Source organism: Panthera pardus, unplaced genomic scaffold (genome assembly GCF_024362965.1).
Source record: "Panthera pardus isolate Hobbes unplaced genomic scaffold, ASM2436296v1 HiC_scaffold_22, whole genome shotgun sequence".
Taxonomy (NCBI): domain Eukaryota; kingdom Metazoa; phylum Chordata; class Mammalia; order Carnivora; family Felidae; genus Panthera; species Panthera pardus.
The window spans coordinates 68,038,164-68,064,084 of NW_026526788.1; the positions used below are offsets into that span (position 1 = coordinate 68,038,164).

Here is a 25,921-nt window from a genome sequence, read left to right on the forward strand (position 1 = left end):
TGCTTTATTGTTCTGGTCCCAATCTTCTGCGGATGTAACATGAAGAAAAGTAACAATAGATGAAACTGGCATGATGTCACTGTCAATATATGAGCCAAACCCAGGGGACTCTTTGTGTGAAAGGCAGGCCCGTACCCCAGGGAAGCTCTCAGCCCTTGCTCCTTGACCCTGTGCCCTTGTGCAGGCACAACTTACACAACTATGCATGGCAGCCCTGGACCCTCACAGTCCCTCAGAGGTGCCATGTTTTCTCTTGAAGCAGGAATCCGTGTCAGGCTGGAGCACTCCCTACACCTCCTCCAGCCCTTTGCTTGTCTATTGCACACTCACCTCTTAGGTGTCTGCTTAGACATCACTTCCTTGAACTGCAGCCTGGATTAGATGCCTATTTTAGGTGCCCCCACTTTACTGCTTCTTGCCTGTTCTTTGGATCTTTCCAAAGATTGAAAGCTCCAAGAGGCCACTGATGGTATGTTTCTCTTTCTTCAGTGCTGTCCACAGGGCTGGGCACAGAGTGGACACCTGGCCAGTGTCTGTGGCAAAATGAAGGGAAAGGTGATGGGAAAGGAAGGTGAAAAAGAGAAAGAAGAGGAGACGAAGAGAAGGGGAGGGTGGAAGAGAAAGTGGAAGGGGAAGAGACACAAGGAGAGAGAAGGCAAAAGGAAGAGAGCCAAGAAAAAGGAGAGACACCCAGCAAGGGGTGGGGGGGGGGAATTTGGCTGCCCTGGAGGTAAAGCAGGGCTTCTCCCTGGGCCCTGCCTGTCTCTCTGGTTCTCTGTTTCCTCCTAGCTTCTCACCACCATCAACACCACAACTTAATTAAAGTCGGTCTCTCCAAAAGAACTGGCTTGACCTAAGCCTCTTCACCGATGAAAGGTCTTCCTTTCTTGCCAGGTCTTTCTTCTCTCCTCTCCCAGAACTATGTTCTGGGATTTCTGTCAACAATATCAAGGCCTACATCTAGGGTGCGGGCTCAAGCCAGCTAAGACCCCTGGTCGTGAGGGTCTCCTCATTCAAGTTTAGTAAGATCCTTCTCATCCATGGGGAGCTGTGTAGGTTGGAGACTAAATTGTTTTCCAAGCTTATTCAAAGTGCTTCCTTGGGAAAATGTCCTCTTCCTGCCAGAGTTGGGGCTCACAACTGTGACCTCCTATTTAGTGATATGTTCTGGAAAAGGGTTTGGGTTCTGAGATTTCCTACCAAGTTGCTGAGAGAGAAATGTGCTTGGTTGTTGGGAGGTTGAGAATTGCATTTAAAATTTCATTTGTGATTTTTTTTAAAGTTTATTTATTTTGAGAGAGAGAGACAGAGAGCATGAGTGGGGGAGGGGCAGAGAGGGAGAGAGAGAATCCCAAGCAGGCTCCACACTGTCAGTGCAGAGCCTGTTGTGGGGATCAAACTCACAAACCCTGAGATCATGACCTGAGCTGAAATCAAAAGTTGGATGCTTAACCGATTGAGCCACCCAGGCGCCCTTCATTTGTGATTTTTAACTCGGAACAGCGTTACCTGGGAAGCTTGTTTAAAATGAGTAGTCTAAGGTCCCAACCCCATAGATTCTGATGCAGTGGGTTTGGAGAGGGCCCTGGGTCTCTGCCTATTTAACAGTCATCCTCCTGCTTCATTCTGGTGCAGGGTCACAGGGCCCTTGGGGAGGAGTCTGGCAGGAGTAGGGCCGGGGGAGGCTGTGGACTGGCAGCTCTCAGGGCAGTTGAAAACTCTGTTGCTGACTTGGATCCCACCGGGAGCAGAAAAGAGGCCAGTAGAATTTCCACGCATATAGTATCGGGGAAGTGACACTGGCCATTTTTCATTTGGTGGCCAGTTCTTGGTGCGTTTGGATTTCCTTGTTTGGGCCTTCCTTTTCTCTTCTCCAGAAGGATTCCTTCTTGCTAGGGGCACTGTCATTGGGAATTGGGCCATACCACATTCTCATTACCTTCTCACCTCTACCAAGGGATGGATCCTGCTGCTTCCCAGAGAGGACAAAATGCTGAGGGGTGAAGCAACTCCACGCTGAGCTGGCTTCTTCCATGGAAGCTACAGCCTAGGCAGTAAGTTGGCCACTTTGTTGGAGAAGGGTGTTGGGAGGTAAGATGCCAAGGATCCTGGTGGCAGTTCATAATCCTGCACTGACAAGGACAGACTGGGCAGGGAGAGGGGGTGGCAAGGAACGGTGGGAGGAGGGAAGACCCAAAAGTGAAGCAAGCAGGAGCAAGAGTCCCTACATCCTAATCTCCTCTCAACTTCTGACGAGCTGTGGGACGGGTACCAGCCCTTGTTCTCAAGGCTTCCCTTCACTCCTGCGAGTCGGAGAACCCACCGCTGGTGAACTCTCGGACTGGAGTTGTTTTTTTCCAACACTTGTCTTCTCTGATGCAATGCTTTTTCTTGTGGTTTGTTTCCCCCTATTGCACATTCTCCCCTCCAGCTTTGTTTCCCATTTCCTGGAGACTGCTCTTGAACTAGTGAGTTCTCTTAAGAAAGTAACTTCTTAAGAGTTGTGTGTTCTTCCACAGTCTATTATCCGGTCAGTTATTCATGACTTCATCTCTTTACAAAAACCAAGAGAAGCGATCACACTACGTGGACTTGACTGTAGGAAAGCAAGTAGAACATTCCTCCGAGGCACTGCCTCTGTGGCGTGGGACATGCTACCAATATGTTTTCTACCAAATCTGTTCCTGCTGCCCCAGCTGGTTCTTTACCTCTGCCCCTGGGGTATTTTTCATTTGCTCTTCCCTCTCTGCTTCCCATGGCTCCAGTGCTCTCCTGCTTCATTTAGATCTTAGCTCAAATGTTTCCTCTTTAGAAAGGTTTTCTGCATCTGACACAACTCTCTCATTGTTCTAGATTCCCCCACCCTTCCTTATGTTTCCTTCAGAGCACTTTAACCAGTGATTCTTTTTTTTTTTTTTTAACGTTTATTTTTTATTTTTGAGACAGAGAGAGACAGAGCATGAACGGGGGAGGGTCAGAGAGAGGGAGACACAGAATCTGAAACAGGCTCCAGGCTCTGAGCTGTCAGCACAGAGCCCGACGTGGGCTCGAACTCACAGACCATGAGATCATGACCTGAGCCGAAGTCGGCCGCTCAACCGACTGAGCCACCCAGGCGCCCCTAACCAGTGATTCTTAAAATCAGCTGCAAACTGGAATCACTTGGGGTGTTGGTCAATCATGTGGATCCCCAAGGTCCAATCCATGGTATTTAATTTGTCTGTGGTGGAGGATGTGTTTTTTGTTTTTGTTTTTGTTTTTTAAAGAAGCCCTCCAGGTAATTCTTATGTGGAACCAGGATTGCAAACTTCAGCCTAAGCATTATTATATGTTTGCTGTTTGTCTCAACTACTCAAAAATATAGTAGATTGAAAAAAAAAAAAAGGGGGAGAGGGAAACAAATTTCTTCCCAAACTGTATACATGCAATTTGAAGTATTCCCATCAAGAGATGGGCTGGGCTGAACTTGTGATTGGCTTTGGCCAATAGAATGTTGTAGACATGACACGGTAGGACATCTGAGGCGAGCCTAACTGGAGGAAGAAAAGCTATGTGGAGCAGACATAAGGTGTCCCAGTGGAGGTACTCTAGACCAAACAGCTGATAGCTAATACCACCTGTCAGCTGTGAGTCAGGCCATCTTAGACCATGCGGCCCCAGTAGAAGCACCAAATGACTGCGGTTACATGAGTGACTCCAGGCGAGACAAAAAGGACAGCCGAGCTGAACCCAAATTGCTAGTCTACAGAACTGAGAACAAATGGTTACTGCTCTAAGCCAGCCAGTTTTGGTATCACTTGTTATGGAACCACAGATAATGCAGAATGTAAGCTTCCTGAGGGCGGAGACTGTGGGTTTTTTTGGTTGTTTGTTTCTTTTCTGATTTAAATTTTTTCATGTTTACTTAGTTTTGAGAGAGAGACACACACAGAGCATGGCGGGGGTGGGGAGGGTGGGAGGGGGGTGGGAGTGGGGAAGAGAGAGATGGAGACACAGAATCCAAAGCAGACTCCAGGCTCTGAGCTGTCAACACAGAGCCCAACGCAGGGCTTGAACCCACAGACTGTGAGATCATGACCTGAGCCAAAGTTGGCCGCTTAACCAACTGAGCCACCCAGGCGCCCCTGCTTATTTTCATTACTCTTTCCTCATTACCTAGATCAGTGCCTGTCAGGGCAACTAGTAGGTGCTCATTATATATTTTCTAAATGAATCAATGACATCTGATAGACCTTTACAAAGGGCTGTTTTGCACTATGCTAAAAGTCCAGTTGTCAGCATAAAGACTTTCCTAAGTACTTAGACTCAGATAATGAGAAAGATTACAACTTGTCTCTTCCCCCAAGATATCTCTTAAGCTGCTACGGTGAAGCTGTCCGTTCTCAGTGGGTTGTTTTGTGAAAGGATTCTTTACCCTAAACCTTTGCTGACTCAGCAGATCTGTTTTGTTTTTTTTTTTCTAAATCCTCGGCTCAAACACTTTTTAGTTCAGAAATAATATAGACATTGACTGCTTTCTCCAGTCCTCTCCTGAGAAGAGCATCAGGATAACCAAGGGTGTGAGGACCCCATGCCGCACAGGAGGCCAGGGTTGGGGGCAGTGGAGAAAACATTTGTGAAAAACTGGTAATCTGGCTGGTGACACTGATTCAGTTACAGTCCCTATTATAAGCAAACTGGGTGTTTGTTTAATAAGCTCTATTCAGAAACCAAACAAGCTGTCATTATAAGTCCCAGCGGGAAGAGGACTTATAAACAGGTGTCATCTTATTTGATATCACAAATAACACTTAGAGCACCACCTATGCACTAAGCAAAGATTATGTCATTGAATTCCCAACAACATTGTATGAGAGGGCTTGTCATGAAAAATAGTTTGTATCTGGGAGAACAGGTACAAGGAGATAAAATAATTTTCCTAAACCTCATAGTTAGAGGAGTTCAAATCCCAGCTATGTCCCCAGAGCCCACTGCACTCTTGACCTTTACCCTATGTTGCCTCCTTGTAACAGAGAAAATGACAGAGTTTAAGGTCAGACATGAATTGCATCCTGGGGCAGTCTCTGTTTAACTAGATGTCTTTGAACAAATCATTCAACTGCTCTGAAGCTGAATGTTCTCATCTATAAAATGGGCTTAAGAATCTGTCCCAACAGCTCATGCGAGGAGTAACGAGAATGTGTGTTTTGGTGGCTGGCACATAGGAGGTACTCCACAAAAGTGTGCCCCCTTCATCCTCCTATGATTCAGCCTTCTCTGAAGGGAACATCTTTCTTAATCTCCTGTGTGGTACTTAGGGGGAACCCCAAGGCTTGCCCTTATTTTGTGCTGCTTAGAGATTTTTGATCCAAGAGTTTATGTAAATCTTGCAGTTAGTTGGCAGTGAGTTTGTTAACGCAGAAAACTGAGTTTGACCTTTTGTTAATTTTTGCCCTTATATTCTCTAGAACATGGGTTTAGTGCTGGCATCCAGTGAGTGCTTGGTAATGACTACTGATGCCTCTTTTGGTTAATAAGAAAATTAAAAATTTTGAATATAGAAGGGTGCCTGGGTGGCTCAGTCAGTTAAGCATCTGACTTCAGCTTGGGTCGTGATCTCATGGCTCGTGGGTTTGATTGAGCCCTGCGTTGGGCTCTGTGCTGACAGCTCAGAACCTGGAGCCTGCTTCAGATTCTGTGTCTCTGTCTCTCTGTGCTCCTCCCCAACTTGCTCTCTCTCTCACTCTGTCTCTAAAAAAAAAAAAAAAAAAGAAAGAAAGAAAGAGAGAAAGAAAGAAAAGAATTTTGAATATAGAGAAATGTACGACCACCTGATTCTGGTATCTCTGGAGGGTGTTTTCTGTGTATGCTGGGCTCTGTGCCAGACTTCAGTCTAAGTGGGGTTTGTGATCAACAGTAAGGACCACTTACTGTCACCAACAGTAAGGACCACCAACTGTCATCAGCAGTAAGCATCCACTGTCACCAAGTTGGATTCTTATGATACATGTTAGTCTTTGCAGTCAACTTGAGGAGTTTCACTGATTCTCCTAGAACCAACAGCTTTATCAGTAGGGATACTGCATACTGTTAACAGTGAGCAACAGTTACTGGGCTCACTGTGGTAGAAATTTTATAGATATTGCCTTTTTAAATGCATACCCCAATCCTAAGATGCAGGCAGTATTTTTATAGTAGAGGGAACCAAAGTAAGGGAGGGTGAATAACTGGCCCAAAGTCACATAGCTAGGAAGGAGCAGAGCTAGATTTGAAATATGTCTCTCCTACAGTTTTTACTTTTGTTTTTATTTATTTGATTGTTTTATGGGCTCTGCTGGTATTGGGCTCTTGTAGCACTCCCTTTTCCATTCTTCTGTAACTTCCTAACCCCCTCCCCTCCTGGTGGGTGACACCTTCAATCCTGGAGGTGAAAGCAGGAGCTTGTAGAGCTGGAGATGTCCATTCATGTCTTTGCTGAGAACCGTTGTGTCAGCTCCTAACTGACATTATGGTAAATATTTATTTATTTGCTTATTTTCTTTCTCTCCTTACTAGAACGTAAGCTCCAAGAAATGTTTATTTTGTTAAGTGCCATATCCCATTGTATAGAGCAATTCCTGCCACATAGTAGGTGTTCCATAAATATCCCTTAAAAGAATCCATTGTTGATTTCATAGTTTAATTATCAGAGAAGCCATCTTGCTTCCAAGCTATTTGGAAGCACCTCACACCTCCCTGCTCTCTCCCTAAAAATATACATCATCCCTACGTTTTATCTTCATGAGATTGTGCTTAACTGGTGAGATCACATATGTGAAATCATTAAGCACTTTACATGTGTGACTATCATACAAGCAGGGTCCTTAAATGTTTCAGTCTCTGCAGAATTGTAATCTGAGAACCCAGTCCAAAACGTAGAATATTCTAATAGGAATCTCAAATTTTTACTTATGTCCCCTGAAGAGCATTAAATTTGATCCAATTCATCATCTATAACAATGTTTCTGAAAAGCAGTTCTTCTCTCCTTAATTCTTTCCTACCTGCTGTTGCTCTGGCGTCCCTGAAGTTTTTCTTGATTCCCAGTTCACTTAGCTTTTCTCCCGTCCTCCCTCACCACCGCAGGCCGCTGGTATGTGGACTGAGCCTAGTTGCCTCAGTCTTCTGATCTCTCCTCCAGCTTCTCCCGCATGCTATCGCTTACAAGCTGTGTAACCACAGGCAGGTAGTATAGACTGTTTATGTCCCAGCTTCTTCATATCCAATGTGGGAATTTAATCCTGTGAGCAAAATGCTATGAGGATTAATGAGTTCATACTTATCCAGTGCTTAGAACAGTGCCTGGTACACAGTAAGCACTCAATCTTAGCTGCTATTGTTATTAGCAGTAGTAGTCAAGAGTAGTAATAGTATCATCTGTCCTTGATTTACACTGCTAAGTGTCTGAGAATCAATGGACTAAAGTGGAAACTCTAGACATAGGAAAGGGAAGGTATAAATCTTAGCAAGGTCAAATACCTATGTCTCTTTTTGTTTCATCTATGTATGGGGAGAGTGTTGTATAGGGAGATGTGGGGAGAGGTGGAAACTTCATTACAAAATCCTGCACCTGTCAAACAGACACCAAGTATTATTAAGCATTTAGGTGTTAGAAAAATTCTCTTTGTCCTGCAGTTCATGGTACATATTTTCAGTTTTGTCTATTCTTTAAAATTATTCCTCTTTTTTTTTTGGACCATCCATCTTCAAATCTTCATCCATTTTAAATCTTCATCTAACACCCTCTTGAGACTCCCTGTTTGTACTGTCTGACCTTCTGTTTTGATTTTCTTCTTTCATTTTTATAGCTTTCCATCCGATCACAGTATTAAGTCTCCCAGCGACTTCTGAAGGTCTCTTCTTGGCAATTTTCTTGCCATGTGATACCAAAAACGTCCTGAAAGGCCTCTGTGGCACTGGAGAGAGGCAGGATGAGGCCAAGCCGGTCTGTTTTCTTTTCACCTGTGTTCCATGTTCCAGCAATGACAGGGCACAGGACAAACCATGCAGAGTTAATTTCCTGAGTTGGGGCAGCCGGCAATGCCTAGTGCTGTCCGACCACATCTGCGAAACCCACCAGAGAAATGGTGTGATTGCTATGCGCATGAGGGAGGCAGAGCTAGGAGACCCAATTTGGTCTGAGCCCAGGGTGGAGACTAGATGAATCTTAATTTGGATAATTGAGTCTGTCTGGGTTCTGTTTCCAATATATAAATTAGAAGCAATTTAATGGAATTTAGCATTTCAGGTTTAAAAGATATAGTCAGAAGAGGGGCTAGGATTTTTGCATTATGAACCTTGAATATCCTATTTCTCTAATTACAGGATTTCTTTTTCCAATCATATTTTGCTCATAACTCAAATTCTGTCTTGCTTTAGAAGGAGTCATGATTTAAGAAAACCCAAAGTTACAAATAAGATAAAAGCAGAAAGTGTTGATTTGCTTCTTCATTTGATTCTAAATTTTATTCTAACTTTTTAAAGCTGCAAACTCTCCTGGGTGCCTTACAGATCTGTTTCAGAGCATTAAGTCCCTGTTCAAGTCTTACAGGAATTAGGGTGGTGTGAAGGAAAGAACAGGGAAACTGAAATCTGAGGCGGTAGGAGCCACTGCCAATAGAAGCTCAAGGTGAAATGAAGATGAAAATGTGCCTGAATTTTAACTTGACACAAAAGGGAAACACAGGGAGCTCTGGGGGGGGGGGGGGGGAGGAGAAGAGAGGAGGAGGGAATTTAACACATATCCTTGTTAATCTTGCAGGGAGAAGTACAGCCTTTAAGGCTCCTCCTGCTAATCTGATGAACTTTCAGAGAAGCTCACATTTTCTTGAGGTCTGGGGGCAGGTGGAGGGGAGAAAGAGAGAGATAGATCTTGGTGAAGTGCCCCAAGGATGCCCAACGAGATCTGTTTCCCGAGTCCTCAGCATGATGGGTAAGACCATCATGCCCTTTCTCGACACCTTCCCAGGTATTTCCTGAACGTTTTACTGCATTGCTCTGCCCAAGAGGCAATAGAGTGAGGTGGTTAAGAACCTAAGTTCTGTAGCCCATCAACAGGGATTTGAGTCTTGCAGACATGGATGACAGTTTGTATTACTTTGGTCAAGTCATTTAAAATCTCGGATCAGTAAGATGGAGGTATTAAATACCTCACATTACTCTTAGGAAAATTCAGTTCTTCCTATGAAGCACTTAGCATAGGGCTTGGTATTGGATAAGTGCTGCCATTTTTTGATGATAATAATGTTGGCTATTAATATTAATTTCCCCTGGAAAATGAGGATTTTTCGTTGACAAGCAGAAGTTTCGATGGTTATGTCTAAGTTGGGCGTTGGTTTGCAATCCCATTGACCTCAGGTGGTGTTCATGCATCGAATGGAAATCTGAGCTGCAAAACCCCAATTCCTCTGCCTGTACCCACCTTTTGCAGGAGGAGGATCTCTGTCAAGATAATGGTGCTTACACTGCCACCACGGAATGAGAAGCAGGTGACTCACTACTGATCATCTGCTGCTCACTCACTTCCACTGCAGATGAACTGTGCTCCCCACAAATAGTTGGCTCCCAGCACAGAGCAATGGGGACTGGTTGGAGAGTGAGCTCATTGGGAGCCGAGACAGAGCTGAACTTGGTAAGCCCTGCCCAGCAGAAGCCAGTCTCCATGCCCCTACTGAAGACTCCCTGTATATTCCCTCTTCTGCTTGTGTATCTACTAGAGTCAGACATACTGGACCACAAGTCCACTTACTAGCTCAATGAAAGCCATGAGTTCATCTGTGAAATGGACGTAATAATGGTATTTATCTTAATGACTTGTAGTGAAAGTCCAATAAGATCTTGGCACAGTGTAAAAAATTCAGTTAATAGTAGTAAATCTTGTGTTGGTCATTTGGCTCGGAGTTCCCCTCCCCTGTCTTCTCGTCTCATCTTCAGTGTCTGGCTGCATCCTCCCCAGATGACACTGGTCACAGTGAACACCCCTCCCTTCATTTCACTCCATTTCTTCAGGCCTCAGCATTTGTGGACCTTGTTGCAAAAGCGCTCTTGTCTATGGGTTTTATGATATCAAACATTAACTTACTAAAAGTTATATTATGAAAATGTTCATTAAGTAATGAATTCACTCACTTGCTCAAAAATAGGCATTGAATATTGGCTTTTTATGCACCCTTCTAGATGTTGATGGTCTGGCGATAAACAAGTAAAACCTTGCCTTCATGGAGCTCACATTCTAGGGAATGAGACAGACACAGACATAAAAATGTCTACAAAAACAGGTATACAATTTAAAGAATGAGACAGACCATTTGGTACCTACCTCTCAAGGGAAGACACAGAACATTTTCTCCTAGAAGCATCTTATGTGTCCCTTCTCAGTCACATCCTTCTCCATTTCCCCTGATGCCAAAGGAAGGAATCATCTTGGCTAGTAGCTTGTGTCCCTCTAGTTTTTCCACCTATGTAATGAACACTAAATATTATTCTATTTGTTTTATTTTTATATTTCAATGCCATGTAAATATATGTATCACCTGCATTTTTTTGTGCCTTACTTCTTCCACTCTATGGTATATTTTAGGGTTTATATTCATTGATACCTAGAGTTATAGTTCACTCAGATGTCATTGCTGGGTAGTATTACTTTCCCACACGTTAGGTGTACATTCTACTATTGATATATATTTGGGTTATTTCACTTAAAATAATTATTAGCTTGCTTCATTGACCATTCTTGAAACTGGCTCCAGGTTCCCAATTGCAAGAGTTATTGCAAAAGGGAAATTTCTGGATCATTGTCATCTACTTGATAAATTTCTAGAGGATGGGGTCTCTTCTCTTGGGTGCTTATTATTGCCTCCCACAGAGTGCATGGTCAAAGCTGGTTTAAGGGAAACATTGGAAGGAAATTGGTTAATATTGAATTTCATGAGTTTCTGGTTGAATTTGGCCTTTACAGGAAGAAGTGAAGTGCAAGATAAATCATCCATAGATTTCATTTCCTGAATAAGAAGGAAGCTTTCAGAAGAAGGGAATATGAAAGACGCAGGTCTTTAAAATAGGTGGAAGAAACACAAATCGGTGTGTCGGAGGAGAACGTCGGACTGCAAACTTAAGGCCAGAACCATACGTTCTCATCAGTGACGGCAATAATGAGGGGAGATGATGTTCGCCTCAAGTGCGAGTTGGGGATTGAAGGGAAGGTGCATAGAGTGCTAGTCCCACATCACTCATCATATAGTAAGTGCTGTGTCCAGTCTTGTTTTGTCCTTGGCTTTCTAGCTTGGCCACTGTGAGGCATCTGGCTCATCTCCCTGTATCTGAGTTTCTTTATCTGTGAAATGCCATCCACGAAAATAATTCAAGTAGCCAGGCGATGAAGTTTAAAGGAGGTTCCCTGGTATCTCAAAGTCACTATCATTGGTAGGAAGTTGTGGGATTCAGCAAACCAGCAAAAGGAAAACATGCCTTTTTTGCTGACACGTCGGCATAGGCTCCAAGGCCAAATCGGGAGCAGGATTACATTCTGCATCCACTGATTCCTTACTGTTGGGCTATTCAAAAAATTCTTCATGTTTCTCTGGTCAAGAACGGTGGGGCCAAGTATCCCTTTCCATCCTGGTGCCCAGATGGAAAGCTTCAGAGTCCCTCCTGCCCTGGGTACTGGACTGGGGTTTCTGGCACCAGCAGCGGCAGCAGACTGCAGGCTTCAGGCAGCTCGGAGGCAAGTTAAGCCATCCACGCAGCCAGGCAATAAGGAAGGGATTACAGGGATTGATGGAGTGTGCAGAGAAGGCCTCTGGCAGAACAAAGTGGAATCTAGAGGATTCGCCAGGCCGTGCAGAGCATTTCGCATTCGTGATCCAGGTCAAATGGCAGGGCTGCCAAGGTTTGCTGTTGCTATGGCTGTGCCAGCACAGAGGAAATAAACCTGGCTGGCTGGCCGCCTGAACCCACTAGAGTCCCCCACCTTGAGGTGCGGTGTTGAAGAGCTCTGAAGTCCCCATTGCCCTTGCAGAGAGGCCAGCAAATCATTTCCTCCCAGAAATGGGATTTCCTCAGGGGAACTGTGTCCCTGGTGTTCCACGGTAGGTGACGTGCACTGACCAGGCGTAAAAAAGCTGCAAGTTGGCTTAGAGGGATTTCTCCCACTTTGGAGCTCAGAGGATGGATCCGAAAAGTCCTTCTTGGACTCAGAGTACCTTAGGAGCTTCACAGATGGGGTATCTTGGCTTCACAGATGCTCTTTAGGCACTTGCTCTGTTTGGAATAAGCAACAGAACAGGTTGGCTTTCAAAGGGTAGCCAAGGCCTGGTTGAAAGGCTCTCCAGATGGTGACAGGGTAGCCAGCAGCAATCCCAGCATGAAGCTCTGGTGGCTTAAGTGGCTTGAATGTGCCAGATCACAGGGCCCCAAGAACACCAACCTTCTGTTGCCTCTGCTCTCTGGAAAGTATGATGGGTTCTCCCTTTAGAATGGAGGAGCTTATTCTCCAGAGCCTTCTGCGGCTCCTATAGAATGGGGCAATACTTCCTTCATCAGATGGGCCAACAAGATTTATAGATGGTTAACAGGAAAAACCATCTTCAATGAAAGAGGAAGTACTCCTGTTCAGCTCCAAGACCCTTGGCCTTTGGGTTTGCTCTATGAGGCATCTCTTTGACCCCTAGGACTCAGCACAGCAGGACTTGACTCCCTCAGCCTCAACTGTCCTTCCTTAACGTCTCCCACACTGTGGCCATCAGGGAGGACCTCAACACTCCAACTCTCACACCTTTTCCAGGAAGTGGCCCCCATGTTGCCCGAGGCCTCTTCTACAGGAGCAGTTAATGCACATTTGGCATCCTTCACCACGCATGTCTGACTCTGGGGTCAAGGGAACATGGGGGTAGGTGGACCGTGATCTTAGGGGTTAAAGAGAGTGGTGACAATTCTGGTTCTTCTGCTTCCTAACCATGTGTCTTGGGCAAGTTACTCAAAGATAAAATAGAAAAAGACTCATGAGCTTCAAGGTTGTTGTGGGGATTCAATGAGATTTTCTAGAGGGAGGAGGGAAGAGAAAGGAGAGACAGAGAATGAGCTAAGCATAGTACCTAAGTGCCTAGATGGTAGTAAGTGTTTGATAAGAGGGAACCATTATTATTCTGATAGGAAATGCTCTTATGCACCATGCAAATTTTTCAATGGTTTTAAACATTTTCAAGAGGACTCTAGATTAAGGACTGTGATCACAGATTATCAGATCCAATAACCACTTATTTTAGATTAGGAAAGTGAGGCTGAGCCCCAAGAGAAGTGACTTTTCCGCAGTCAGTTACTTAGGAGCAAAGCCAGAGCTGGGACCTGGGACTCGACTCCAGTGCTCTCTCCCTGGCTATTGCCTTGGAAGGTGCCAAGCAGGCCTCACAGTGTCACCTACCATCTGCTAAATGACGGTGGTTGGCAAAAGATTCTCCTTACACTGCAGGGAACAAAAAATTGCTCAATTCATTTCCTTGTAGACAGTGAAAATCTCATTCAGAAGAAAAATGGGAGTGTGTGAATAATCAATCTGATGCCACCCTGATGTACCTAACAACCCTCACAGAGGATGGCCTCAGTGTAATAAGCTTTCTGTGCCTTTGGGCTCCATTTGTGCTGGACATCTTCTGTTTGTCTCTCCAGATCTGCTCTCCACTGTCTTCACCCTGTTCACTGTCCCTGGAGACTGACTTGTGTGGACCACACCAACAGGCACCCTTGCACTTTGTCTGATGGTTTAGTGCAGCCAATCAGGACCTCCAAAGGGAATCAAAGAGAGGAAGGGAAGTGACGGTAAGGAATGACTTCCCTTCTCATCTTTCTGTAGGGCCTCCATCTAGCTCTGCTACCCAACGCAAGGTCACTGCTCCTCACATGGTGACCAGTTCTAGATGACTTTTTCCTTCAGGATTCACACAACTCTTCCTCCCTCATCTCTTTGGGCTTAGGGGTGGTGACCCTCTTTCCATATTAACCTTAGGGTGTTGCACCGTGCTTTGTGTTTTTCCTATGCCCCATCCACATCTTTGTAAATAATCTCTTTGTAAATTAACTATCCTTGAATTATCCTGAGTGTGCCATCTACTTTATTTTGGGACTCTAACTGATATACTAGTCTCACATTGTCCAAATCAAGATCCAGCTACAGTGCCCCCAGAGATGACTTGTGCTGGCTAGAGAGAAAATTCCCCATCAAATAACACTTAACTTTCAGAATGTGCCTCCATTCTTGCTATATCCCCTTTAGGTAGCCCTTTTAGGAGCCCAGCTAGAGCTTTGCTGATGGTAGCAATGGGGTCTGATTCATCTTCCATGCCATGGGAGATGTGCACAGTGACAGAAGTGACAGATAAAGAGATCGATAAAAGTGAATAGAAGCAGGGGGGCTTGGTCATCTGGCCAACTGCAATCTCTTTTACCTTGTGAACTTCTTGGGGCTCCTTTCAGATTTCTGACATGAGCTGAGCTTCACAAAAATGACCTGGCCTGAGTCTAAATCCTATCTCAATAATTAGGAAAACTGAGTCATTGAGATGTCGAGATATAAACTCTCATTAAAGTTGGTAGAAAAAGTTGATGTTGAATTAAGAACTATCACGGAATCCACAATCCATGATCTTTTTGTTCTTACTCTACATTTTCCTCACTTAGTCTTCCACAAAAATCAAGATGGTGAGCTGAAGACAAAAAATACATTTTAAAAATGTTAAATAATTATTTTTTGTACTTACAAGTATTTCTTTGGCACCTACTATGTGTCAGACACAATCTGGACCCTGCTCCAACCTTAGCAATGGTTACTAAGAAAGAGATGATCACTCTAGTCAAGGAACATAGAGTCTAACCTTGGGCAAACTATGGCTGCAGGCTGTTTTGTTAATAAAGTTTTATTGGAATGCAGGCATGCCGATTTGTTTATGTAGTGTCTATGGCTGCTTTCCAGCTACAAGGCCGAGTTGAGTAGTTGCAACAGAGATTGGGTACCTTGCCAAGCCTGTAATATTTACTGCCAGCCTTTTACAAAAAGTTTTCTGACTCCTGTCCTAGCCACATACCTTCCCAGTACATGGTACCGACGTAGACACATTTTTTTTCTTTATCGTTAGATCAAGAGACTCTTCACAGCTGAAAAGCATTGCCATTGTCTTGATAGTAGGAAACAATCCTCAGTGGATTATTTTTAATCTTTGCCTCTTAAAGAATTTGCTGAAATTTCTAGAGCTGTTGACATAGGAACATGTTTTTTGCCTTTTTTTTTTTTTTTTTTTTTTGGTGGAGCAGTGTGAATTCAATACACCTGTGCAACTGTGCAAGAAGTCTCAAAGGGGAAACTATTCTGATGCACGAGGGGTAGGGGGAATGGATTGAATAGAACCTTGATTGCTCCCGTTCCAGAATGTGTCATCTGGTTTTCTGCTGCTCTTAGCCTTCTTCTAGATGCACTTATGCTGTGAATTTCTTTCCAACTTTTTGTTCATAAATACTTGAAGAAAAGAAATGAACTCAGAAATTCCTTTTAACTGTTTCCCTTTCATTGGTATTACACAGCACAAATCTGTGGCTGTGGGACTCTCTGGGATTGAAGCACAGTTAGATTGAAGAGCGTAAAAGCCTTGTGATGGTCTGGCAGTGCCCACCCTCTGTGAAGCATCTCTAAATAACACTCAGAATGACATTTAAATAGGTGCAAACCGCTTTCTCTGGGTCCTTGAAGGCTTACATTGTTTATCTTGTTCTGGGAACTCATCTGGAGGATTCTTAAAATTTGAAAAGAAAAGAAATGTAACTGATTCTCCAAGTGAATAGGTGGGTTTTGTTTTGTTTTCATTAAAATTAAAACATGAACAAAAGAAGCTGGGGCATTCTCTAAAGATAAGGAAAGGGAAGGACAAGGTTGTAGTTTTTTCTAGGAAAGAGAAAAACGCAAGGACAGGTCTAGGCATATCTGTAAGAAAAGCTGACAATTCCTACTGTGATTTACTCAGTGTCTAAAACCAGCTTATACATAGTCTTCTGGACCATGCAGACAAAATATTATAAATGGAAATTAACCCAATCCATGGGTAAACTTAAGACCTCTAATCATCTCAGTTTATTATCTAAATGATCAATTCAATCCAGAAGGTATTTACAAAGGCCCTCCTGTGTGATAGGCATTGTAAGCACTCCTAAGAAAATATAGCAATGATACAGGTAACAATACCTTCCTCAGAGTTCACAATCTAGTGAGAAGGATAAGAAATATGGCTACACACACATAAAACACAGCACTGTAACTTAATTGGCACACATACTTTAAATCGCTGTAAAACCCAGTGAAAGGCAGAATTAATGAGAGATGGAAATAATGCAGAAAATTTTTTGTTGTTGGAGCTAAGCCATGGGATAATAAAAAGAGAGGAAGATATTCCAGTAGATATAACAGTGTGAACGGAGGTAAAGACTTAATTGAACACTTATGTATGGTTGGATTATAGAAAACCAGCTCTTTGTAAAAAGGTGGAAAAGGTCACCCAGGATTTTAAATGCAGTGTGAAAACGGAAAGTCATTAATCCTGAGAAGTGGATTGACATCCTTGAAGTTTCTCTGTAAGCTTGAGATGGTAGCTGTGTATATGAAAGCCTGGAGAGATAAGAAATTGAAGATGGGGAAGCCACTTAGATGGGGACTGCGATACTCTAGGTAAGACAAATGTTTTTATAATAATGAATGGAGATGCCCTAGGCCACCTGGGCACCTGTCAGAATGTGAATGAGAAGGAGATAAGGATATGCGTCTGAATATGTGAAAGTGATTTACAGAGAGGGCATCAATATGGGGAGACATGTGGCAATGTGTGTCCCAATCCAGATTGCCGCTAATGAAGATAAATTAACTAAAAAATAAACACATTTTAGACCTTAAATACTGACCTATGTCTATAAGGCCCTTTAGGACCTAATTCAAGAATGCCCCTCCTCTAAGAATCTCCTAGCTTTCAGAAACAGGTCTTACATTTCTTGTGCAATTAGAATACAAGCAATTGTAGGAAAATTGGAGAAAGAAGGCAATGTCTTCTATGCTTTTGTTATTCACTAAATATTCTAGTATAGAGCCAGGCTACAGTAAGTGATTACTATATGGGTGCAAGATGAATCACCTTGATAGACAACCTCTGCAAATACAGGTCATATACACATCAAAGCTAGCTGCTTAGAATGGGGAAATGGGGAAAAGAGAGGTTCTCCGGGGTCAAGGAGATAACCATCAGGCCTATGTGGACATAGCACAGGAGATTTCTTGAAAAATTTGAAAGTCATTACAGTGGTGGTAGAGGGATTCTTAGGGGATTGGAGGCTGGAGCTCATGCCATGAGGACATCAGGGTGCTTTAAAGCTGCATAGAGTTGAAGTGGTTACAAAATTAAAACCTAGAAGGAAATGACACATATGAAGTCCATTCTGGTGATTTTAATCAAAGGGGAATAATTTTTATTTACTTGTGGGTTAATGGGAAAACAACTTGAGGCATTAAGGAGCGGTAGGATATGTTAACCCGGGCTCTCTTCACCAAATACTCTTGGGGACTCGTTAGATTGATGTGACTGAAGGTTAGGAAACTGTAAAATTAATTATTTTCCAACACTTTCCATCAGACTAACGCCGACGCAAACACACACATTTGGTTTTATTCGGGGGATATACAAAAACTTATACCTCAAATGCACATATTACTTAATGTTGAAATATTAGAAGCATTCTTACTAAAATCAGGAATAAGATAAGTATGGCTATTATGATCACTACTACTGAACATTATAATGAAGATTCTAGAATAATGCAATAAGACATGGAAAATAAGTAATAGTCACTAGACAGAAAGAGACACAGCTGATATTATTTGGGATTTATAAAAAAATCTAAGTAGTTTCTCAGGTAATCTTTGATTTTTCTATTAGAACTCAAGAAAATTCAGCAAGTTTGATGGATTCCATCTATCACTTATTTCTACACACCAGGGACAGTTAGTTATAAAGCATAATTTTCTAATATTAACATGAAGAAAAGTATAAAGCTTACTGGGAGACAGAAAATAAGTCTTGATAAAATAGAAATATGCCATGTTTGTATTTAGGAAGACTCAATAAATTCTTCATAAATTAATCTAAAAATTTAGTTGCATTCCCAATCAAATTTCTATGGGACTTGACAAATTAATTCTAAAATCCTCGTAGAATAGAAAATGTTACGTGAGTAATTTTTTTTTTTTTAAAGAAAAAGAAAACAATGTTGGGGATAGGGCTTGTTAGACATCAAAATATACTATACAGCTGTGGTAATGTACCAAGACACCGAATTGGAATAGAAGTAGATAAAAAGGGATCAGTGGGACTCAAAAGAATTCAAAGGTAAATATATTCTAGAGATAGCATTTCATATAACCGAGGAAAGAACTTGGGACAATTGGCTAGCTGAGAAAAAGGAAAATTAGATCCATATCTAAAACAGTATACAAAATTAATTGTAGAAGGGCCCCGGGCCTAGAGCACCTGTGGACTAACCAGTGGGGGGGCAGGGGAAGGGGTGGGACACCTGCTGGTGGGCGGGGTCAAGCCCAGTGCCAGGCGAATGGGCCGCGGGCTCTTGGGCTTTGCAGGGAATCTGGAGTCCTGACTCCCAGCCCGGGACTCCACCTGGCATTCGCGGGGCGGGGAAGGGGGGAGCGTAGGATGCTCTGAGCACAAACAGCCCCAAGACTACCCCTGACACCTTCAGCCAGGCGATGCATGCCCAAGGCCACTCCCCCCCCCCCCAACGCCCCGCCTACTGTGCCCAGCGCTGCCTTTAGACTCCTTCCTGGTGCTGCTGCTGCTGCTGCTGCTGCTGCTGCCGCTGCAGAGTCTGCAGTCTTGCCTTGACCCCGAACTGCTGCCGGACCCTTGGCAGGCACACGGGCTGCTGACTTACGCCCTGGGCCGCTCGGCCCTACCCGGCCGGCTCCTGAGCCTGCTGCTCCCGCCCACACTGGGTTGGTGGCTGGAGAACCACCTGGGCACGCGGCGGTTCCTGCGTGCCTCTGCCCTGCTCGCCCTCGCTGCTGGGCTAATAGCTGTGCTGCTGGCACGCCTCCGGGTGTCCAGTGCACTGGTGGCTGCGGCTACATGCCTGTCCCTCTGGCCCTGTTACTGCCCTAGACAGCCAAGGGGGGGGGGGGTCCTGCCCCCATGACTGCTGCCTAGATACCACTGCTCAGCGGGAGCCACCCTTCCTACAGCTCTTGTGAGTCCTCCTTGCTGGCCTGGGCTGTGCAGCCGGGGCCTCCCGGTGGCTGGCGCTCTCTGAGCAGTGGCTGCGGGCAATGCAGGAGGGCGTCTTTGGCAGGGCCCCGGCCAGGTGCTGGTCAGACTCCTTCTTACCCCAGGCGGCTTGGCCAAGCTGCTTATCACCCATCCTTCCATCCCTAGACCTCCTTACATGGTCACCCTTAGCCTCTTGTCCTGCAGTGAAGACTCATCCCAGCTCCCTCCCTGGCCTGGGGTCTGTGCAGCAGACCTGGGTGGGCTCCTCAGAGGTGGGCCTGGCCCAGCTTCCGCCCAGAGACCCTGCTGTGGGCGGCCCTGGATGAGCAGATGCCGCAGGAGGGGATCCAGGCCTCGCTCCTTGAAGAGCCCGCCCCGTGTCCTGAGAACCCCTGCTCTGGCTGCTTAAATCTTCCATCACTTCTCTGGGATGAGGTGGGCGGGCAGGGGTGGGGTCTCCTGGCTCGGGGTCTGGAGGTAGCCTTGACCAGTCCCTCCCCGTGCCCCACATCCCACAGGCTGGAGCACATGGGCTTCCTCACAGAGCAGGCAGTGGTCGCACTAGCAGCCACAGGCCATGTGGAAGGTGCCCTGTCACTGCTGGTGGGGGGAAAGGCGGGCACTGAGGTGCTGGTGACTCAGGGCAGGGGCAGCTTGCCCACCCTGAGGGCTCCGGTCCCCCCAGCACACGCAGGCCTTCAGGTGACAAGAAGCTTGGCCTATGGGTAGGTAGCCCAAGCCCAGCCCTCTCTGCTGAGAGTCACAGTGGGGTGCAGGAGAAGCCCCCTTCGGCACCTCCCCCTTGGCAGTGTTTAGAATAAAAACCAGTTTACTTTTCAAGCCAGACCTTCTTGGGGGCCAAAAAAATTAATTCTAGATAAGTGAGAAATAAAAATGTAAAAAGCATCAATGTAAAAGAAGAACATACAGGAAAGAATTGACACTAGATATTGGGGCAGAGATTTTTAAATTAGATACAGTTTGAATAACTGGACGGTACAGAAATTATCTAGCAAAACACATTAACTAAGTTAAAATATAATACATGTATGTTGCAGATATTTTCTTTCAGTCTAGCAGGTAAATATAAAAAAGTTAAAATATAAAAAGTTTCTATTGATAAATAAAAAGATAAAGAGGCAAAGAATATGAGCAGGTAGTTCACAGGAAAAGAAATTCAAATAGCTGGAAATATATGAAAAGATATGAAACTTCATTTATAGGCAGAGACATACAAATTAAACAAGGATGAAATATCAGTTTTGCTCCCATAAATTTGGAAGACAAAGGGGAACAAGTAGCAGAAGAATAAGGAGCAGAAGACAATGGAGACTTCTACACATTATTGTTGGTGCTAAAATTGATCGATACAGCCTCTTCTGGAGAAGAATTTCACATTGTTTATCAAGATTTAATTGGCAATTAGATTTAAAATAGTATTTGCCTAGAAAAATATTCCCATGTGTACACAATGTATTATAAACATCATAATGTTGTTTATTACATGACTAAGTAAATGTCCATCAAGTACAGTTAAATAAAGTGTTTTATCTAGTCCATGGAATATTATGCAGCAATGAAAAAGAATGAGGTACATTTATATGTACTGCCATAGATCTCTAAGATATACTGCCATCTGAAAAAAATGATTTTATAAAATAATGCACAATATAATTCCTTTTATGTAAAAACAAGTGAACAAAAATATATAATTCTAAATATAAACATATATACATGTAATGTATAGAATAAGATCTGGACATATGTACACCAAACTGTATAAAATTATATCTCGAGAAGCCTGTGAGATTGGTGTGGCAAAGGGGCTCTATTTGTAGAATTATTGATCTGATTGACTATTTACAAAAATGTATGAATTGATTAATTGTATGATTAACAATAATAAATAGGTAAAAACTAAAGCAAAAATCCAAGCATACAAGCACACAAGATTATATCTCATGCCTACAAAAAGCTTGATCTAGGTTTTTTTCTTACATTGTGTAATTGCACAATCCTCCTTCCCAGCAAACTTCTTATTCTCCTTTTTAGGATTTATCCTTGGAAATGTCAATGCCAGAGACTAATCCATTAGCTAATTAGGCACATTTCTGAGTATACAACTACCTTAAGGGATAAAAGATGCTGCATCTCAAGTCCAGACCTTGGCTAATATGCAGATCATTAACTCAAGCCTGATTAATTAAATTTTGTGAAGATATATAGAAGAGCCCTTCTTATTGTTTTTAAATAAAGTGCTAAAAATTTCAGCTCTTCAGTGATCTGAATTTATTGGCCCATATTAGCTTTTCACCAAAGTTTTACATTATCTTGAGTTCTCTATATAACATTGCTTATATCACTGGCTAGAATCTAGCCTTTAGCCATAACCAATGGAAAAGAATTGGACTTTTAATTATATAATCAAACAAATAAGCCATAATGGATACCCTGAAAAAATTATTTTTTCTCAACATTTTCTCTGGAACACAGAAAAGTGATGAAAAAATCATTCATGGTGAAACTGAGCTGAAGTAAAAGGTATTTTTGTGCGGATGTCTATTCTAAAACATCTTGGTGGGTCACCTCCTAATTCCCACTCCTTATTCAACAAGTATTTCTTAACCCTTTATGTGTCAGACACCATACTAAGCCTTGGGGATATAAGCCTTATGTAAGACCCTCTTGCCATGGTGAGTTTACAATCTTGAGAGGATAAGACCATGAAAACACGAAAATGTTGTGTGAAATGTGCTGTGATGTCCTGGAAATACAGCATCCTAGAAGGGGCTTCGGAGGGAGGGGGATGGGTAGCAAATCTGTGCTCTAGGGGATCAGGAACGGCTTCTTTGAGGAAGAGAGATTCAAGACATGCAACCAGATGCTTGAAAGATGAGTAAGACTTTGCAAACCAAGGGATGAGGGGTACAGGAATTACGGCAGGCATGCCCTGTGCCAGGCACTGTGATGGGCACCTGGCGGCCCCACCCTCACAAAGGCTTGCCTCCCATCTCCCCTTTCCCTCCCAGGCTAGAATTCTTCCGCATGTCCTCTCCCCATTGCCTCTGGCCACCATCACTGACTCCTGAGGCCGCTCCACGTACACCCCGTCACCCATCCAGTAGACGGACAGGCCCTGGACTCTCTTCTCCGTCTCCGGCTTCTTCTGTTAGCGACTGGCCGTCCTCCCTCACCCTACCACCCTCCAAATGACTGCAAAATAACTGACAACACTCCAGGTTTAGGTAATTCCCTTTTCAGCCTCAGATTCTTGTGCACCAAACCTGCTCTTGTAAAAGCAAGGGTGTTTATCTTCCTGAGACTGTTCTGAGATGCTAAATCATCTTAATAGCCTCACTTACTGTCCTTGCTTTCATAACCACGCAGTCAGGAAAACCCTCCCCCAACAACCTTTTTTCTCCTGCGGTCTAGGAGACACTTTTTAATTTGCAATTGAATTTGTCATAATTTGCCCTTCTTAAGGGCTACACTTCACTAGGGAAAGTTCCCTAGTTTATTCCAACAACCGCTTATAGTGAATAGTGTCTATTATACTAAGGAGTTTTCCAGAATCCTTACTTTTATGATAAGCAGAACTCCCAACCACCCTTCCAGCACTCACCCCCTGCCAGTTAAAATAAATACATATGCATAAAATATGCTGAAGGAATAAATAAATACGTGTGCTGGAATTTGGGCATCTGCTTGATAATTATTCAGCAACGTGACTCAGCGGTTTGGAAGGAGGTTGGGGGAGGGGAGAAAATGTGCCCTTGTCTGAGGCAGAGAAGGAAGAGAAGAGCTGAGGAAACTTTTATCTCTCCTTCCTCAGAACACTGGGAGTTCTTCTGGCAATTATTTTGGCAATTTTCTTCCTACGTGTTAACTAAAGTTTAAGCTCTCCCACACCGGTGGCTGTACTGCATATTTAATTGTCCCCAAATATCATCAAACATAAAGCCTGACAGTTAGTGGACAATTTTTGTTCATGATGATAAGAAAAGTGGAGAGAAAAATCTTAAGTAAAAGAGGTAAAAGTATACGTGGGAGGAAAAAGGCAAGTGCTGATATGACAACTTAGATCTTTCAAAATGTATCAGAATATTTTCTTTTAAAATAAATAGCTAATACTCAAAAGTATTGCTGGATCGTATGGTAGTCCTTTTTTTCATTTTTAAAGGGATCCTCGTGCTGGTTTCCACAGCAGCTACACCAAGTTACCAATTGTGAACAATGGTGTAGAGAAGTTCCCTCTTCTCCACCTAACACTTGTCCTTTGTTTTTTCTGATAACAGTAGTGAGGGTCAAGACCCGCTGCCCCCAAATAGGTACTGATAAGGGAGCGTGGGACAACTGAGGGTAAACAGGCTGGCGTGCGCGCGTGCGCGCACACACACACACACACACACACACACGCATACCCCAGGTGGAATATGTGTGATGCTCCTCGGACACTCCTGGCTATGCAAGAAAAAAGGAAAGGGGTTTTAAGTGCTTGCCATGGTGCCGTGGGGAACTAAGGCAAATTAAATTCCCTTACTGCCTACAGCCCACTAAGTCCTTGAAACAGGCAGACTGACCTCTCTGTAGAAGCCCAGCTGCCTGATGATGACACTTTGCTAGGGGCAAAAGAGAATCTTAGCTTAACAATAGCCTGACCTCTCAAGGATCCTGTAAGTCTACTTCCTTTATCTCAACTGCCCCAAGAAATATGCTGGCAATCTTACTCCAAGCTTATGGCCCCCTGATATACATCTGAAGGGTCTCAAGACTGAGGTTTGATTAAATTGTAATAAATGGCATTTCCCTAGCAACAGCTAGCCCCTCAAGGTCCTGGAAACCTTGCTTCCAAAATACCTTAGAGACTTACGCTGTCCCTGACCCTCTCCCAACCTGAGGCTATATAATGAGTTACCCATCACAACCCCAGTGCAGCTCTTTCTGCCCATGTGTCCTGTCTCTGTGCTTCAATAAAGTCACCTTTTTGCACCAAAGACGTCTTCAAGAATTCTTTCTTGGCCGTCAGCTCCAGACCACCCCACCAGCACCCCAAAACTTCATCAGGTACCTTGGCATACTGAATATTTCAAACTGAAAGAATTTGAGAAATGGTATATGTAAGACCAAATTTCTGACCTTCCCCTGAAGCAGGTCACAAAAGCCTCTGGTGAGAGGTCACCCTCCCTAACCCTAGAGAAAGGAAGCATTTCACAAAGACAAAAGGACACAGGGAGGAATCTGAATGAACAGGCCTTGCTAAATTTCCTTCAGTTTACTATACTTAGCTTGCCTTTGTCCTCTCATATTTTTCTACAACTCTTCATCAAACCTAGCATAGAAACTCAGGTTTAACCATTTCTTTGGGTCTTCATTTCCTTATGAAGCTTTCTGTTTCATGTAAAATGCATATGAAACAAATTTGTACACTTTTCTCTTGTTAATGTGCCTTTTGTCATGGGAGTCCCAGCTGAAAATTTAAAAGGATAAAGTAAAATGTGATTTTTTCCTTCTACAATAGCCATCCTGACAAATAGGAGGTGATCTTTCATTGTGGTTTTGATTAGTATTTCCCTAATAATTAGTGATGTTGAGCACCTTTTCAAATATCTCTTGGCCATTTGTATGTCTTCTTTGGACAAATGTCTATTTTAGTCCTTTGCCCATTTTTAAATTGGAAAATTTACATATTTTTCTGTTATTTAGGTATAAGAGTTCCTTATATGTTTTGAAAATCAACTCCTTATCAGATATATGGTTTGCAGACATTTTCTCCCTTTCTGTTGGTTGTTTTTTTAAATCTGTTGATTGTTTCCTTTGCTGGGCAGAAGGTTTCTAGTTTGATGAAGTCTCACTTGTCTATTTTTGTTTTTGTCACCTGTGCTTTTGGTGTCATATCTGTGAAATAATTGTCAAGACCAATGTCATAAAGCTTTCCCCCTATTTTCTTCCAGGATTTTTTATAGTTTAGGATCTTGTATTTAATTCTTCAACCCATTTTGACTGGATTTTTGTGTAAGGTGTAAGATGGGGGTCTGATTTCATCCTTTTGCATGCGGTGATCTTCTGGGTATATATCCAAAAGAATAAAAATCAGGATTTTAAAGAGATATCTGCACTCCAAGTTTCATTGTGGCATTATTCACAATAGCCAAGATATGGAAACCATCCAAATGTTTATTGGCAGATGAACAAAGAAAATGTGGTATATAGATATAATAACATAGTATTTAGCCTTAAATATGAAGGAAATCCTATCATTTGTGACCACACGGATAGACCTGGAAGAGATTATGCTAAGTTAAGTTAGTCACAAAAAGACAAATGCTACAAGATTCCACTTATAAGAGTGAAAATATATAAAATAGTCAAACTCCTTAGCAGCAGAAAATAGAATGGTGGTTACCTGGGAATGCAGGGAGTTGTTATTCAATGAGGGCAAAGTGATACAAGATGAGTTAAGTTCTATAGATCTGTTGTACAACATTGTGCCTGTAGTTAGCAATCTGGTGTTGATGAAGTTTTGGGGTAATGGTGTGGTTTGGAGCTGATCGCCAAAAAAATATTTTTGAAGAGGTCTTTGGTGCAAAAAGGTGGTTTTATTGAAGCA

At 43.3% G+C, this 25,921-nt stretch overlaps 1 long non-coding RNA gene and 1 pseudogene across 1 annotated transcript; both read left to right on the top strand.

The window, feature by feature from the left end:
- The first annotated feature begins 9,452 nt into the window (after positions 1-9,452).
- Positions 9,453-14,036, top strand: LOC109273018 (uncharacterized). The gene is made up of 3 exons (XR_002082707.2): positions 9,453-9,647; positions 10,974-11,254; positions 13,679-14,036. It is a non-coding gene; the product is annotated as an uncharacterized LOC109273018 (long non-coding RNA).
- A 290-nt stretch (positions 14,037-14,326) lies between these two features.
- On the top strand, positions 14,327-21,401 carry LOC109272690 (rhomboid domain-containing protein 3-like; annotated as a pseudogene).
- The last annotated feature ends 4,520 nt before the right edge of the window (positions 21,402-25,921 follow it).